At 38.1% G+C, this 19,676-nt stretch overlaps 1 protein-coding gene across 1 annotated transcript in view; it reads right to left on the bottom strand.

Moving 5' to 3' along the window:
- CNTN5 (contactin 5) overlaps positions 1-19,676 on the bottom strand; it is a 1,344,835-nt gene that overhangs the window by 60,668 nt on the left and 1,264,491 nt on the right. The gene's annotated exons all lie outside the window — the stretch shown is intronic.

The following is a 19,676-nucleotide window of genomic DNA, read 5'->3' as shown; positions in this document are numbered from 1 at the left end:
CCTGCATTAGCAATTTTACACTTCAGCATTGCCTTTCTATTCCAGCATATCGTTTTTAAACGATATTGATATAATCATAAACAATAAATTCACTCCTATATATTACTTACTTGGAATGAAAGGCTATTAATTACTGGTAGATATTCACACAGCGTTTTATATACCAGAAAAACTGAAGTGGAATTTATATACTCCTGGAAAAGAAAAAAACACAAATTCTCCTTGGGCCAGAAAAGAGGGTGAGCAAAACCTGCGAATATATAAACCTTTATTTGTCAGGGTCTACATTTCAGTATCCTTTGGCACTTTTCTCCGAGAACACAATTCTCTTGCTTAGGCACATGCAGCTGCTGCCAATATAGGATTATGCAGCAGCAGTTACCAATCTTTATTCTTTCACTGTTACATACATACTGAGGATTATTCATATGAGGAGTTCATCTCATGGATTCTCTCAGAATTGCATGGAATTGGATACCCTTTTTCCTCTCTTTCAAGAAATCACATGGAATTCAGCTGAGAAAAATGATGCAATTAGAGCAATATCTGTAAATATGACCTAATTTATATGAACAGCAAACAAATCATTTATTGAGTTATGTATTAGTAGTCATAGTTATGGCCACATGTAACAAACTGTGACATGTCAGTATGCCTTATCACCATGTCTGAAAAACCACTGTTATCTTGTATTAGTCTAAATTTATTTTCTGGTCAATGTTATAGGTAAGACACACAAGAATGGAGCTGGTTTAACTGTATATGTAAAAGGACAGGGATCCAAATTTTCAAATATTCTCTTTTTGGCTAATCTCAGACTTCTGAATATTGTGACCATCAAAGCACAGCCAAATAAATAGTGGATACAAGATATTAATGATTTATTGATATCATGCCATTACTGCTTCTCTTAGTATTATTGTTTTTTAAAAAATGTATACACACACATACACACATACACTCTTCACATTTATCTCTGGTAACTCACATTTAAATAACATCATGGGTAATGTATACCAGACCCAGTACTTTGTCCATTAAATTGAACTAAATTTGTACTCTAAATTTAGGGCTTTGAATCCTCTTCTTTGAGGACATCATTCCTAAGATTATAGGTTTCTGTGGAAAGACTAGGCATTGAAGATTCTTTTCTACTTTGTTCAACCCTAAAACATCATCTAAAAACAAAAAAAATGATGCTCAGAAACTCTAGATTACAGTTTTACAGTAGGCTCTAGGTGCTCTAGTGAACATCTAGAAGCCTATTTAAAAGATATGAATAGAATAAAACAAAGTAACTATTTGAAATCAAAATTGTTGAAGCTTTTGTTGGATTGTTTCATGTCCATTGATACTTTTTCATTTTTAAAAAACAATGTACCAATTTAGATTTTTCAAAGTTTTAACTTTGTGAGTAAAACATAGAAAAAGAAAAAACAAGTGAACATTTTGGGAAAATTTCCATTTTGAGAAACTAAGAAAGCAAAAGAAGGCTTTCTATGATTTGATTCACTTCAATTTAATTCATTTTTTGAAAATACTCTCTGATTTCAATTTTCAACTAATGATTTAAGTTTTAAAAACATTTATTTTATTACTTGAGAATCAGGTCCTTGAGGTTTTCTTACTGCCTCTAATTTATTTTCAAGATAAGATAGGCCATCTTCAACTTAATGTAAAGAAATAAGATCATGCTTGTCTTACCCTACCTCCAATTTTAATGAACAACAACTGACAAAAGAGGCATTATGGCTTACCATGTTTCAATACCATATACGTATACGTAACAGCTACTCAAATTTTAAAACAAGTTTGAGTATTGGATTCACTAATGGAAAACTTTAGGCTGTAATAGCTTCATCTCAGGCAGTGTTTTGTTGCCGTGGGCACAAGATTTGAATTGGGTGCTCTAATTCCAATTGGCTTACATTTCCTAATTACATGCAGCTAATCAGTGAAACCCATGTACGTTCATTTCCTTTTCAAGTTGGTGGCACACAATTATTATCTCTGCACTGATGGAGTCCACTGGTTTTAATTATATCCCTTTATAAAACAACATATTCGTGATCTGAAGGGATTTGACTTAATCTTTCTGAGCCCTTATGGTGTTATAGTTCTATAATTCTTGCTAGAAGCACAAAATTAATATAATCAAATATCTAATAAATGCTTTCACTGAGTCCGGAGAAATACACATTTACCTTAAGACCAAATATATTTTAAATATAATTAATAAAATTTGAATCCAGGATTAAGCAGCTAGACTCTTCTTCCTCAGCCAACTACTGATAAATGTCATGAGCTTATTAGCTTAGAGAATCAAGTTTATACATATGCTTAGCAGGTTTAAGTTTGATTCTTCTGAATTTCTTTCTGAGGAAAGCTCCTCCGTAAGCAGATAATGTAATTGATACTTTGTCCACAAGCTACAGATGCTTAGCTGTTTTAAGTCTTACCTGGCATGTTGAAATACAAACTCATGTCTCTTTTCCTCTTAAACATTGAAAACATTCTTGGAAACACCGAATGAATAAAATATAGTGTACTACCTTAGTTGAACCACGCCAGAATATCAAAGAACTTCTCAGTAGGTTGAACACAGTGAGTCATACTAATAACACACTTTAATTAGCACTTAACTAAAATAAAACATGAGATCATTTACCAATCTTTTTTTCCCTGAAAAATTTCCAATTTACAGTAAGCGCTTACCCCACTCATTGAAAAGTATAGCTTTATTCGAGACCTGGGAAAGGCCATATTTTTGGAGCTTAATGGTTATCTGGCAATTGGTTTGTAAAGAAAGGTGCCGAACAATGAAAAGAGGGAAGGGAGGGAGTTTATATACAAAGGTAGAAGTCAAGAGGAACATTTAAAAACTAATATAATTTTCTACTCAAATTGAAGTATGTAGCACAGGAATATTTCCATTATTGATTCTAACTCAGGCTTAGTTTACAGAAAGAGTTAAATTGAAGGAGTTCCCCTTGCCCACCACCCCACCTCCATCCCCTGAAAAAACCAGTGGTACTTCCTAAACAGTTTAAATAATGCTTTTATTCTTATTAGGGTAGATAAAGTGGTATGTACAAATGGTAAAGGTTTTCTTGTGGGAGTGAGAAGTGCGAGTGAGAAAGATCTAGGCTTGAATCCCAGTTCTACCACTCTAATTGCTTTACCGAAAATATTTTTTAACCTGTATTTCCATTGTCTCATGGAGACACTAATTATACCTGCTTCTTAAGGTTATTTTCATGATTATTCATCATGGTACCCGAAACTATAATCAATAAATATTATGTAATATTATTATAGGTTTAGATTCAAAAAAGAGAAAGTGAAGTCTTCTATGAGAATCGCTGAAAGTTCAACATGAGTCTATGCACACATAATCTTGAAACAGAATATCCTTCTTGGATATTCCAATAATATTGTTTTGGTAGTACCAAAGGAATTATGCTTTCAGTTTTGCCATAGCTTGTTTCAATCTGCAAATCTAGGCAAAATAGCTATTTGAATTTGTGAAAGAGATTGCTAGGATATTTCAGGAAATGTAAGAATTTTCTGATTTATAAACTTCTTTATAAGTAGCAATAGTCAAGAAGATAGGAGGTGAGTGTATAAAATGAATGGTATTTATCTCAACTCATATTCTCTTTGTTTATATGGATCCACAACGAATTAAAAGCAAAGAATAGGTAAAATAATCTCTGTATCAGATTTGTTGCTAAAAAGGGGAGAAAGAAAAGGCAAGAAGAAGCATATACAAAGCCAATTCACATACCCCCAGATAAAACTAATCCAGCCCATCTTATAATAATATTCCTTTGTGTCTCTTCCATAACTTTTGAACTCAATGGAATTTTGTAAGTCACCGTCATGGACAAGAACTGTGAAAATACAAATGTCAACAGAGCAGTATCCTTTGTAGGAGTCAGAAGGTTATATACAACTTAAGAAATTGTAAGAGGAAGTTAAACGACTATTTTCTGAACTTGGAATGAGTCACTTGTAATCTCAGATGCTAAAGTGAGAATGGCTGAAGAAAACGGGTCTCGCTACGAATTAGGGAAACCAGTTTTATGACTCTTTCTCATTGCTTGCCTCCAACTCATATACATACATGCGCAAGTAATGCTGTCTTAAAACAAGGTTGTCAGTTTAGAAGGTGGATTTGCTATAGCATCTCCCTCCAACCCCAGCTGTCAATAGAGAAGTGGGGATATTATTTCTTCATCAAGGTAAATAAGGAGAGGAGCAAGACAACCACTCCAGAGAAGTTCAGATGCTTACCGATCATGCCTTGTATGGAGGCTATTGAGCTTCAGAGTTTTCTAAAATACCCCAATTTCATACTGATCTACTTGAGGAAACTCAGGAGAAGAGGCCAAAATAGTTCCTGAGAATATCCTATAATTCTAGATTTTGGCAGGCCGGGAATGTGAAATGGTTACTGTGAACCAAGTGGTCATAAAGATAGGTTTGAATAGGGTTGTTAGGATCACACCCAATAAGGCTGACTGCTAGGGGGCAAGATGTCTTCAAAGAACCCAATGCACCCCACAAGAGAAAGCAACAGCATGTGGATAAAGGCCATCATATAGAACATTTAACACCCATGTGAGAACCACAAATTGCACCATCTAAGTGGAAATTTTTCTCCTTCTTGTCTGACCTGGAAAGTGCCAGAGCACAGCTGGAAAGTAGGAAATAAAGTGGAAGGAAGAAAGAAAAGACAGATCATAGCTGTTGGGTCAGGCCTGTGCTGGGAAGGAATGGGAGAACATGGAATTGGATGGGAGATTTAATTTTTCTAATTAAATTAAACTGGAATTTTTAAATACGTGAAAATGCGACTGCTCTAGTACATAAAAGTGCTTAGGATTTATTTGAAGCTGAGGTTTGGGATCACTTTAAGCATAGTGGAGAGCAATGGTGGGAGAAGAAGAAAACTTTTTTTTTTTTTTTTTTTTTTTTAAACTCTACGGCTATTTACTGGTGTTCGAATTTTCAAATGTAGAAAAAATATTTTTCCGTTTGTGGCCAGAAATATGTGTGTAATTTTCCATTTGAGTCAAAAGAGAATGAAGGGACAGAATACAGTGTAGGAAAAAAAATAACTAGAAAGCAAAACAATTTGAATGTGTGAAAAAATGTGTAAGCATAGTCTTTCATTCAACACTTCTTTTCCACTACTCCTTTTGCCTTGTCTATGCTACAAGAACCGAAGAAAATGGCTAAATGTTGAGAAATATCAAACCTCCTTACAGACAGTACTAATTAGATAAGAAGAATGAAAAGGCATCATAGGAAAGCTGGCTAGAGGTTTGCAAGGATGATTTAGAAGACATGCATGCTCTGTAGTGTGTTCCATATGCTAAAACGTTCTCTTGACTCTCCTGTTGTTCTAGTGGACTAGATGATAGGGCATGATACAACGCTAGCTGTCTACAGTGGAGACTTCTCACAGTGAGGGTATCTTGGGAAGTTGACTGCACAGCTGCAAGCCAAGAGACTGTAGGGTTCTTACTATATCAACAAACATGCATTTAACTCTGAAAATGTTTTCTCAATATGAAAAAATATACTTTTTCATGATTACTAGTTTGTAAATTTCCATCTAATAAATCAATAACTCATTTAAATTAACAATAGAGGTGATATAATAAAATAGCTTCCAATAATATTGAGCATTTATCATGTGCCAGGCACTGTGCAAAGCTCTTTATATGCATTTAAAAAATCTTATTTAATACAATGGTCAAAAGGAATAGGTTGTGGTATCCCCATTTTATGAGTGAGAAATTTAAGCCTTAAATGACATACTTCTTGCCTATGTCCACGTTGCTATTAAGTGGCAGAGTACAACATTAATCTAGATAAAAACTCCAACCTTTCATTATAGGTGCATTTTTTTTTCTTTAAAAGATGCATACACACATAAGCTTGTATGTATATTCATTCATGTGTGTATATATATAATTCATTAAAATTTGAAATAAACTGCAAATATTGAGATGTATACCAATAGCTTTGAAGATAATAGAAATTTTATACTATAGGGAAGATCAGACCTTTCTGAATGACAAGGTACATAGTTAACTGTATCATTTCTCCCTTTCATTTATCTTTTTTTTTTTTTTTTTTTTTTTTGAGACAGAGTCTGGCTCTGTGGCCCAGGCTGGAGCACAGAGGCACGATTTCGGCTCACTGCAAGCTCCGCCTCCCGGGTTCACGCCATTCTCCTACCTCAGCCTCCAGAGTAGCTGGGACTACAGGCGCCCGCCACCGCGCCCGGCTAATTTTTTTATTTTTATTTTTTAGTAGAGACAGGGTTTCACTGTGTTAGCCAAGATGGTCTCCATTTCCTAACCTCGTGATCTGCCCGCCTCCGCCTCGCAAAGTGCTGGGATTACAGGCGTGAGCCACTGCGCCCGGCCTTCATTTATCTTTCAACAGTGTTAAGAACATGTAACTTACAGAATATTAAAATTCAATTATATGACAAAATTGACAATGCTGTATTTACTTTATATATTTTTCCATTTCACCCATAGTGTATATTTCAGATTCATTTCCCCACATGTGATTTTTTTCTCCTGAGTGTCATCTTTTTAAATAATAAAGTATTTCCATTATATTATCCCAAATTTATATATTGGTTTGATGATGTTAACACATTTCAAAAATCAAACAAGGGCTATCTCTCTTTATTTATCAATCTATCTAATCTCTAACTAAAACTTGTAAGAAAATTACACTTAAATATAGGAGATGGAGGCAGAGCAAGTTGGCAGAATAGAAGGCTCCACTGATTGTCCCCTTGGCAAAGACATTGCTGCACATAAAAAGCACTTTGGTAAGAACCAGAAATCAGGTGAGCACTCACAGTATCTGGTTTAAACTTCAAATTGCTGAAAGATGCACTGAAGAGGTAGGAAAAACAGTCTTGAATCACTGAGACCACCATTCCTCCATCCCCCAGCAGTGGCCCCGCAACACAGAAGAGAAAATCTGTTTGCTTGGGAGAGGGAGAGTGCAGCAATTGTGAGACATTAAATTCAGTGTTGCCTGGTTATAGAAGAAAGCAAAACCAGACCAAACTCAGCTGACACCCACCCACAGAGGGAATTTATTTATTTATTTATTTGTTTAAATTATTTATTTATTTATTTTTTTGAGACAGAGTCTTGCTCTGTTACCCAGGGTGGAGTGCAATGGCATGATATTGGCTCACTGCAATCTCTGCCTCCTGGGTTCAAGTGATTCTTGTGCCTCAGACTACCAAGTAGCTGGGATTATAGGCACCCACTACCACGCCCGGTTAATTTTTGTATTTTTAGTAGAGATGAGGTTTCACCATGTTGGTCAGGCTGGTCTTGAACTTCTGACCACAGGTGATCCACTCACCTTGGCCTCCCAAAGTGGTAGGATTACAGGTGTGAGCCACAGTGCCCGGCCCAGAGGGAATATTTAAACCAGTCCTAGCCAGAGGGAAATCTCCCATCGCAGTGGTCAGAACTTGAGTTTCTGAAAGCCTCACCACCTCAGGCTCGAGTGCTCTGGGGCCCTAAATAAACTTGAAAGGTAGTCTAGACCACAAGGACTGCAACTCCTAGGCAAGTCCGTGTTGAACTGGGCTCAGAGCTAGTGGACTTGGAAAACATGTGACCTCTAAAATATCAGCTGGGGTGGAGTGCTGGGGGAGTGTTGATGCCATGCCTTTCCTTGGTCCAGGCTGCACAGCTTGAAGATCTGTAAGAGATACCTTCCTCCCACTTTAGGAGAGGAGGAGGAAGAGTGGGGAGAACTTTTTCTTGCTTCTTGGATACCAGCTCAGTCACAGGAGTATATAGGGCACTGGTCATGGTTGTGAAGTCTTCTTTTCAGACCCTAGCTCCTATATGAAATTTCTAGACACATCCTGGGCAAGAAAGGAACCCACTGCTTTGAAAAGAAAGACAGTCTTGGCAGGATTAATCATCTGCTATGAAAAGTAAAGGAGAGTTTTTCTAGAACCTTAGGTACCAGCTCAGCCACAGAGGTGTAGAGAACTAAGAGGGCTCTTGGGGTCCCTGATCCCAGGAGTTGGCTCTTTGACAGCGTTGCTGGACCTGCCCAGGGACAGAAGGGAGCCCACAGCTGAAGGGTGAGTTCTAGACCAGGCAACATTCACCAAAAGCTAACTTGAGAGACCTTGGGCCTTAAGGGAACACTGGCAGTAGACTGGCAGTACGACCCATGGGCTTTTGGTGGCAGTAACCATGTGGTGAGGCTCCTCTGCCTTTGGAAAGGGGAGGGAAGAATGGGAAGGACTGTGTCTTGTGGTTTGAGTATCAACTCAGCTGCAGCACAATAGAACACCAAGTAGACTTCTAAGGATTTTGACTCTAGTCCGTGGCTCCTGGATGGCACCTCTGGATCTGCCTAGGCCCTAGGGGATCTCACCACCCTGAAAGGAAGGACACTGGCCTGGCTCACTTTGCTATGTGCTAATTGTAGAGCCCCAGGGCCTTGAACAAACATAGGCAGTCACCAGCGAGTGACTTTCAGTAGTGGTTATAGCAGGCCATAGGTGAGACTGAATGCTGTGCTGGCTTCAGGTCTGACCCAGCACAGTTCCAGGGGTGATGGCCTCCAGCACAGTTCCAGGGGTGGTGGCCTCCAGCACAGTTCCAGGGGTGGTGGCCTCCAGTACAGTTCCAGGGGTGGTGGCCTCCAGCACAGTTCCAGGGGTGGTGGCCTCCAGGGCACTTATGTCACTTCATCCCCAGCTCCAGGTGGCTCAGAACAGAGAGACTCAATTTGTTTGGGAGAAAGAAAGGAAAGAGAACAAGAGTCTCTGCCTGGTAATCCAGAGAATTCTTTCAGATCTTGTTCGAGACTATCAAGGCAGTACCTCTACTAGTCTCAAAGAACTACCACATTACTGGGCTTGGGGTGTCCCCTAAAGCAGATACAGCTAGATAACCATATGAAAGTCCTTTCAAGTACCTGGAAAAGCCTGCCCAAGAAAGGTAGGTTACAAACAAGCCCAGCCTGCAAAAAACTGCAATAAATGCTTAACTCTTCAATGGCCAGACACAGATAAACATGCACAAGTATCAAGACCATCCAGGAAAACGTGACTTCACCAAATTAACCAAATATGGCACTGGGGACCAATCTTGGAGAAAGAGAGAGATGTGACCTTTCTGACAGATAAATCAAAATAGGTGTTATGAAGAAAGTAAAAAAAAAAAAAAAAAAAAAAAAATCAGTAGAATGCCAAGAAGGAATTCAGATTTCTACCAGATAGTAAAGAGAATCCAACAGAAACTCTGAAGCTGAAAAATGCAACTGACATACTGGAGAAAGCATGAGTCTTTTAATAGTAGAATTGGGGGGGCGGAGCAAGATGGCCGAATAGGAACAGCTCCAGTCTCCAACTCCCAGCGCGAGCGACACAGAAGACCGGTGATTTCTGCATTTTCAACTGAGGTACTGGGGTCATCTCTCTAGGGAGTGCCGGACAATCGGTGCTGGTCAGCTGCTGCAGCCTGACCAGCGTGAGCTGAAGCAGGGCGAGGCATCGCCTCACCTAGAAGCGCAAGGGGGAAGGAAATCCGTTTTCCTAGCCAGGGGAACTGAGACACACAACACCTGGAAAATCGGGTAACTCCCACCCCAATACTGCGCTTTAAGGAAACAGGCACACCAGGAGAATATATCCCACAGCTGGCCGGGAGGGTCCAACGCCCACGGAGCCTCCCTCACTGCTAACACAGCAGTCTGCCGCGATCGATCCGCAAGGCAGCAGCGAGGCTGGGGGCGGGGGGCGCCCGCCATTGCTGAGGCTTAAGTAGGTAAACAAAGCTGCTGGGAAGCTCGAACTGGGTGGAGCTCACAGCAGCTCAAGGAAGCCTGCCTGTCTCTGTAGACTCTACCTCTGCGGACAGCGCACAGCTGCAGTCCAATAGGGAAAGCAGCGGGGGCCAGTGCAGATGCAAACGACTCTGTCTGACAGCTTTGGGGAGAGCCGTGGATCTCCTAACACGGAGGTTGAGATCTGAGAACGGACAGACTGCCTGCTCGGGTGGGTCCCTGACCCCTGAGTAGCCTAGCTGGGAGACATCCCCCACTAGGGGCAGTCTGACACCCCACACCTCACAGGGTGGCGTCACCCCTGAGAGGAAACTTCCAAAGGAAGAATCAGACAGGTACACTCGCTGTTCAGCAATATTCTATCTTCGGCAACCTCTGCTGCTGATACCCAGGCAAACAGGGTCTGGAGTGGACCTCAAGCAATCTCCAACAGACCAACAGACAGTCCTTCTGACTGTCAGACAGAAAACTATCAAACAGGAAGGACACCTATACCAAAACCCCATCAGTACGTCACCATCATCAAAGACCAGAGACAGATAAAACCACAAAGATGGGGAAGAAGCAGGGCAGAAAAGCTGGAAATTCAAAAAATAAGAGCACATCTCCCCCTGCAAAGGAGCGCAGCCCATCGCCAGCAACGGATCAAAGCTGGTCAGAGAATGACTTTGACGAGATGAGAGAAGAAGGCTTCAGTCCATCAAACCTCTCAGAGCTAAAGGAGGAATTACGTACCCAGCGCAAAGAAACTAAAAATCTTGAAAAAAGAGTGGAAGAATTGACAGCTAGACTAATTAATGCAGAGAAGATCATAAACGAAATGACAGAGATGAAAACCATGACACGAGAAATACGTGACAAATGCACAAGCTTCAGTAACCGACTCGATCAACTGGAAGAAAGAGTATCAGCGATTGAGGATCAAATGAATGAAATGAAGCGAGAAGAGAAAACCAAAAGAAAAAAGAAGAAAAAGAAATGAACAAAGCCTGCAAGAAGTATGGGATTATGTAAAAAGACCAAATCTACGTCTGATTGGGGTGCCTGAAAGTGAGGGGGAAAATGGAACCAAGTTGGAAAACACTCTTCAGGATATCATCCAGGAGAACTTCCCCAACCTAGTAGGGCAGGCCAACATTCAAATTCAGGAAATACAGAGAACGCCACAAAGATACTCCTCCAGAAGAGCAACTCCAAGACACATAATTGCCAGATTCACCAAAGTTGAAATGAAGGACAAAATCTTAAGGGCAGCCAGAGAGAAAAGTCGGGTTACCCACAAAGGGAAGCCCATCAGACTAACAGCAGATCTCTCGGCAGAAACTCTCCAAGCCAGAAGAGAGTGGGGGCCAATATTCAACGTTCTTAAAGAAAAGAATTTTCAACCCAGAATTTCATATCCAGCCAAATTAAGTTTCATAAGTGAAGGAGAAATAAAATCCTTTACAGATAAGCAAATGCTTAGAGATTTTGTCACCACCAGGCCTGCCTTACAAGAGACCCTGAAGGAAGCACTAAACATGGAAAGGAACAACCGGTACCAGCCATTGCAAAAACATGCCAAAATGTAAAGACCATCGAGGCTAGGAAGAAACTGCATCAACTAACGAGCAAAATAACCAGTTAATATCATAATGACAGGATCAAGTTCACACATGACAATATTAACCTTAAATGTAAATGGACTAAATGCTCCAATTAAAAGACACAGACTGGCAAACTGGATAAAGAGTCAAGACCATCAGTCTGCTGTATTCAGGAGACCCATCTCACATGCAGAGACATACATAGGCTCAAAATAAAGGATGGAGGAAGATCTACCAAGCAAATGGAGAACAAAAAAAAGCAGGGGTTGCAATCCTAGTCTCTGATAAAACAGACTTTAAACCATCAAAGATCAAAAGAGACAAAGAAGGCCATTACATAATGGTAAAGGGATCAATTCAACAGGAAGAGCTAACTCTCCTAAATATATATGCACCCAATACAGGAGCACCCAGATTCATAAAGCAAGTCCTTAGAGACCTACAAAGAGACTTAGACTCCCATACAATAATAATGGGAGACTTCAACACTCCACTGTCAACATTAGACAGATCAACGAGACAGAAAGTTAACAAGGATATCCAGGAATTGAACTCATCTCTGCACCAAGCGGACCTAATAGACATCTATAGAACTCTCCACCCCAAATCAACAGAATATACATTCTTCTCAGCACCACATCGCACTTATTCCAAAATTGACCACATAATTGGAAGTAAAGCACTCCTCAGCAAATGTACAAGAACAGAAATTATAACAAACTGTCTCTCAGACCACAGTGCAATCAAACTAGAACTCAGGACTAAGAAACTCAATCCAACCGCTCAACTACATGGAAACTGAACAACCTGCTCCTGAATGACTACTGGGTACATAATGAAATGAAAGCAGAAATAAAGATGTTCTTTGAAACCAATGAGAACAAAGATACAACATACCAGAATCTCTGGGACACATTTAAAGCAGTGTGTAGAGGGAAATTTATAGCACTAAATGCCCACAAGAGAAAGCAGGAAAGATCTAGAATTGACACTCTAACATCACAATTAAAAGAACTAGAGAGGCAAGAGCAAACACATTCAAAAGCTAGCAGAAGGCAAGAAATAACTAAGATCAGAGCAGAACTGAAGGAGATAGAGACACAAAAAACCCTCCAAAAAATCAATGAATCCAGGAGTTGGTTTTTTGAAAAGATCAACAAAATTGACAGACCGCTAGCTAGACTAATAAAGAAGAAAAGAGAGAGGAATCAAATAGACGCAATAAAAAATGATAAAGGGGATATCACCACCGCCCCACAGAAATACAAACAACCATCAGAGAATACTATAAATGCCTCTACGCAAGTCAACTAGAAAATCTAGAAGAAATGGATAATTTCCTGGACACTTACACTCTTCCAAGACTAAACCAGGAAGAAGTTGAATCCCTGAATAGACCAATAGCAGGCTCTGAAATTGAGGCAACAATTAATAGCCTACCAACCAAAAAAAGTCCAGGACCAGATGGATTCACAGCTGAATTCTACCAGAGGTACAAGGAGGAGCTGGTACCATCCTTCTGAAACTATTCCAATCAATAGAAAAAGAGGGAATCCTCCCTAACTCATTTTATGAGGCCAACATCATCCTGATACCAAAGCCTGGCAGAGACACAACAAAAAAAGAGAATTTTAGACCATATCCCTGATGAACATCGATGCAAAAATTCTCAATAAAATACTGGCAAACCGGATTCAGCAGCACATCAAAAAGCTTATCCACCATGATCAAGTGGGCTTCATCCCTGGGATGCAAGGCTGGTTCAACATTCGCAAATCAATAAACGTAATCCAGCATATAAACAGAACCAAAGACAAGAACCACATGATTATCTCAATAGATGCAGAAAAGGCTTTTGACAAAATTCAACAGCCCTTCATGCTAAAAACGCTCAATAAATTCGGTATTGATGGAACATACCTCAAAATAATAAGAGCTATTTATGACAAACCCACAGCTAATATCATACTGAATGGGCAAAAACTGGAAAAATTCCCTTTGAAAACTGGCACAAGACAGGGATGCCCTCTCTCACCACTCCTATTCAACATAGTGTTGGAAGTTCTGGCTAGGGCAATCAGGCAAGAGAAAGAAATCAAGGGTATCCAGTTAGGAAAAGAAGAAGTCAAATTGTCCCTGTTTGCAGATGACATGATGGTATATTTAGAAAACCCCATTGTCTCAGCCCAAAATCTCCTTAAGCTGATAAGCAACTTCAGCAAAGTCTCAGGATACAAAATTAATGTGCAAAAATCACAAGCATTTTTATACACCAGTAACAGACAAGCAGAGAGCCAAATCAGGAATGAACTTCCATTCACAATTGCTTCAAAGAGAATAAAATACCTAGGAATCCAGCTTACAAGGGATGTAAAGGACCTCTTCAAGGAGAACTACAAACCACTGCTCAGTGAAATCAAAGAGGACACTAACAAATGGAAGAACATACCATGCTCATGGATAGGAAGAATCAATATCGTGAAAATGGCCATACTGCCCAAGGTTATTTATAGATTCAATGCCATCCCCATTAAGCTACCAATGAGTTTCTTCACAGAATTGGAAAAAAAGCTTTAAAGTTCATATGGAACCAAAAAAGAGCCCGCATTGCCAAGACAATCCTAAGTCAAAAGGACAAAGCTGGAGGCGTCACGCTACCTGACTTCAAACTATACTACAAGGCTACAGTAACCAAAACAGCATGGTACTGGTACCACAACAGAGATATAGACCAATGGAACAGAACAGAGTCCTCAGAAATAATACCACACATCTACAGCCATCTGATCTTTGACAAACCTGAGAGAAACAAGAAATGGGGAAAGGATTCCCTATTTAATAAATGGTGCTGGGAAAATTGGCTAGCCATAAGTAGAAAGCTGAAACTGGATCCTTTCCTTACCCCTTATACGAAAATTAATTCAAGATGGATTAGAGACTTAAATGTTAGACCTAATACCATAAAAACCCTAGAAGAAAACCTAGGTAGTACCATTCAGGACATAGGCATGGGCAAGGACTTCATGTCTAAAACACCAAAAGCAACGGCAGCAAAAGCCAAAATTGACCAATGGGATCTCGTTAAACTAAAGAGCTTTTGCACAGCAAAAGAAACTACCATCAGAGTGAACAGGCAACCTACAGAATGGGAGAAAATTTTTGTAACCTACTCATCTGACAAAGGGCTAATATCCAGAATCTACAAAGAACTCAAACAAATATACAAGAAAAAAACAAACAACCCCATCAAAAAGTGGGCAAAGGATATGAACAGACATTTCTCAAAAGAAGACATCCATACAGCCAACAGACACATGAAAAAATGCTCATCATCACTCGCCATCAGAGAAATGCAAATCAAAACCACAATGAGATACCATCTCACACCAGTTAGAATGGCAATCATTAAAAAGTCAGGAAACAGGTGCTGGAGAGGATGTGGAGAAATAGGAACACTTTTACACTGTTGGTGGGATTGTAAACTAGTTCAACCATTATGGAAATCAGTATGGCGATTCCTCAAGGATCTAGAACTAGATGTACCATATGACCCAGCCATCCCACTACTGGGTATATACCCAAAGGATTATAAATTACTCTACTACAAAGACACATGCACACGTATGTTTATTGCGGCACTATTCACAATAGCAAAGACTTGGAATCAACCCAAATGTCCATCTGTGACAGACTGGATTAAGAAAATGTGGCACATATACACCATGGAATACTATGCAGCCATCAAAAAGGATGAGTTTGCGTCCTTTGTAGGGACATGGATGCAGCTGGAAACCATCATTCTTAGCAAACTATCACAAGAAGAGAAAACCAAACACCGCATGTTCTCACTCATAGGTGGGAACTGAACAATGAGATCACTTGGACTCGGAAGGGGAACATCACACACTGGGGCCTATCATGGGGAGGGGGGAGGAGGGAGGGATTTCATTGGGGAGTTATACATGATATAAACGTTATGCACATGTACCCTAGAACTTAAAGTATAATAAATAAATAAATAAATAAATTATATAAATAAATAAATAAAAATAGTAGAATTGATCTAGCAGAAGAAAGAATTAGTAAACTTTAAGATAGACTATTTGAAAATATATAGTCAGACTAGGCAAAAGAAAAAAGAATAATGAAGCATACCTACAAGATTTAGAAAAGAGCCACAAAAGGGCAAATCTAAGAATTTTACCGTTAAAGATAAGGTAGAAAGAGATAGGGGTATAAAGTTCATTCAAATAGGTAATATCAGAGAACTTCCCAAACCTAGAGAAAAATATTAATATTTAAGTAGAAGAAGGTTATAGAACACCAAGCAGATTCAACCTAAAGAACAATGCCTCAAGGCATTTAATAATCAAACTCCCAAAGCTCAAGGATAATGAAAGAATCCTAAAAACAGTAAGATAAAAAAGCAAATAACATAGAAAGGAGCTCCAATATGTCTGGCAGCAGACTTTCAGTGGAAACTTTACAGGCCAAGAGAGAGCGGTATGACATATTTAAAATGCCAATGAAAAAAAAAAATTACTCTTTTACCATAGAGTAATATATCTGGTGAAAATATCCTTCAAACATGAGGAGAAATAAAGGCTCTCAGACAAAGAAAACCTGAGGGATTTCATCAACACCAGGCCTGTCCTATAAGAAGTGCTAAACAGAATACTTCAATCAGAAAGAAAAGGACATTAATGAGCAATAAATAATTGCCTGAATGTAAAAAACTCATTGGTAATAGCAAGTACACAGGAAAACACAGAATATTTTAACACTGTAACTGTGATGTATAAACTACTCTTATTCTAAGTAGAAAGACTAAATGATGAATTAACATAAAATAATAACTACAACAACATTCAAAGACATAGACAGTACAATAAGATATAAATAGAAACAGCAGAAGGTTAAAAAGGAGGTAATTAAAGTTAAGGTGTAGATTTTTTTACTAGTTTTCTTTTTACTTGTTTGTTTTGTTTGCAAACAGTGATAAGCTGTTATCGGCTTAAAATAATGGGTTATAAGCTAGTATTTGCAAACCTCATGGTAACCACAGAGCAAAAACCTTACAAGGGACACACAAAAAATGAAAAGAAAATTACACCGTATCATTAGAGAAAAACACCTTCACTAAAAGGAAGACAGGAAGAAAGGAAAGAAGGAAGAATAGACCACAAAACAACCAGAAAACAAATAATAAAATGGCAGGAGTAAGTCCTTCCTTATCAATAATAACACTGCATGTAAATGGACTAACCTCTCTACTCAAAAGACAGAGTGGCTGAATGGTTAAAACAATAATACACAACAACCTGTTTCCTACAAGCAACACAATTCACCTATAAAGACACTCATAGATTGAAAATACAGTGATAGAAAAAATATTTCATGCCAGTGGAAATCACAAAAGAGCAGTAGTAGCTATATTCATATCAGAAAAAAATAAATTTCAAGACCAAAACTGTAAGAAGACATAAAGAAGTTCACCATATGAAGATAAAGGGGTGAATTCAGCAAGAGGATATAACAATTTGAAATACATATGCACTCAATGCTTGTGTACCCAGATATACACAGGAAATACTATGAGAGGTAAGGAAAGAGAGATACGCCTCACTGCAACAATAGCTGGAGACTTTAATACCTAACTTTCAGCACTAGATGGACCTTCCAGACAGAAAATCAACCAAGAAAGATTGGATTTAATCTACACTATGGAACAAACTGACCTAATAAATATTTATAAAACATTTTATCCAACGGCTGAAGAATACACATTCTTTTCGTCAGCACATAGATTATTCTCAAGCATAGACCATATGTTAAGTCACAAAAAAATGGTCAATGAAGAAATTAAGAAGGGAATTGAAAAATTTCTTGAGACAAATGATAATGGAATCACAGCATACCAAGACCTACGGGATACAGCAAAAGCAATACTAAGAGGAAAGTTCATAGCTATAAGTGCCTACATCATTAGAAAAAAAGAAAAGAAAAAGAAAAACTTCAAATCAGCAGCCTAATGATGTATCCTAAGGAGCTAGAAAAGCAAGAGTAAACCAAACCCAAAATTAGTAGAAGAAAAATATAATAAAGATCAGAGCAGAAATAAATGAAATTGAAATGAAGAAAACAATACAAAAGATCAATAGAAAAAAAAGGTTTTCTTCTTACGTTAAAATGAACAAATCTTTAGCCAGACTAAGAAAAAAAGATAATACACAAATAATCAAAATCGCACATGAAAAGGAGACATTGTATCTGACACTGCGGAAATTCAAAGGATCATTAGTAGCTACTATGAGCAACTATGTGCCAATAAATTGGAATATCTAGAAGAAATGGACAAATTCCTAGACACATACAACCTATCAAGATTGAACCATAAATAAATTCAAAATGTAAGCAGATCAATAATGTGTGATTGAAGCTATCATAAATGGACATCCAGAAAAAGCCTCAGACTCAATGGCTTCACTGCTGAATTCTACCAAACATTGCTCTGGAAGGGGAACATCACACACTGGGGCCTATTATGGGGAGAGGGGAGCGGGGAGGGATGGCATTGGGAGTTACACCTGATGTAAATGACGAGTTGATGGGTGCTGATGATGGGTGCAGCACACCAACATGGCACAAGTATACATATGTAACAAACCTGCACGTTGTGCACATGTACCTTAAAGTATAATAAAGAAAAAAATAAAAATGAACTAATACCAATCCTACTCAAACTATTTCAAAAAAATAGAGGAGGAGGAAACACTTCCAAAATCATTCTGGGAGGCCAGTATTACTCTGGTACCAAAAATAGACAAAGATATATCAAAAAAGAGAAAAAAACTGTAGACTGGTATCACTGGTAAGTACTGATGCAAAATTTATCAACAAAATACTAGCAAACTGAATTCAACAACACATTAAAAAGTTCATTCATCATGACCAAGTGGAATTTATCCCTGGGATGCAAGGCAAATTCAACATACACAAATAAATCAATGTGATACATTATCATCAATAAAATGAAGGACAAAACACCTATGATAATTTCAATTGATGCTGAAAAAGCATTTGATAAAATTCAATATCTCTTCCTGATAAAAACTCTCAATAAACTGGGTACAGAAGGAATATAACTCAACATCATAAAAATCATACATGATGAACTCAAACTAGTATTATATTAAATGGGGAAAGACTGAAAGCTTTTCCTCCTAGATCTGGAACATGACAAGGATGCCCACTTTCACCACTGTTTTTCAGCATAGTACTGGAAGTCCTAGCTAGGGCAATCAGACAAGAGAAAGAAATAAAAGGCATCCAAATTGGAAAGGAAGACATCAATTTTTTCTTGTTTGCAGATGATATAATCATATATTTAGGAAAATCTAAAGACCCCAAGCAAAAACAATTAGAACTGATGATCAAATTCAGTAAATTTTCAGGATACAAAATCAACATACAAAAATCAGTAGTATTTTTATATGCAAACTGTGAACAATCTGAAAAAGAAATCAAGAAACTAATCTTATTTACAATAGCTACAAATAAAATACAACACCTGGGAATTAATCAAATAAGTGAAAGATCTCTATAACAAAAACTATAAAACACTGATGCAATAAATTAAAAATGACACAAAATAATAGATATTCCATGTTCATGAATTATAAGAAACAATATTGCTAAAATGTCCATATTACACAAAGCAATCTAGAGATTTAATGTAATCCCTATCAAAATAGCAATGATATTCTTTACAGAAATAGAAAAACCAATGCTTAAGTTTATATCAGATCACAAAAGAGCTAGAATAGCCAAAACTATCCTAAGCAAAAAGAACAAAACTGGTGGAATCGTATTACCAGACTTCAAATTATACTTGAGAGCTACAGTGATCAAAACAGCATGGCACTGGCATAAAAACAGACACATGGACCAATGGAACATAATAGAGGACCCCAACATAAATCCATACATCTACAGCATCTACAGTGAACTTATTTTCCATAAAAGTTCTCAGAACATACATCAAGGAAAGGACAGTTTCTTCACTAAATAGGAAAACTGGATATCTGTATGCAGAAAAGTGAAACTAGATCCTATCTCTTACCATATAAAAAATCAAAATGTATTAAAGATTTAAATTGAAGACCTCAAAATATGAAACTACTACAGGAAAACATTGGGAAAACTCTCCAAGACAATGGAGTA

Source organism: Trachypithecus francoisi, unplaced genomic scaffold, assembly GCF_009764315.1.
Source record: "Trachypithecus francoisi isolate TF-2019V2 unplaced genomic scaffold, Tfra_2.0 Lachesis_group8, whole genome shotgun sequence".
In the NCBI taxonomy this organism is placed as follows: Eukaryota; Metazoa; Chordata; class Mammalia; order Primates; family Cercopithecidae; genus Trachypithecus; species Trachypithecus francoisi.
This window is presented reverse-complemented; position numbering and strand designations above follow the sequence as displayed.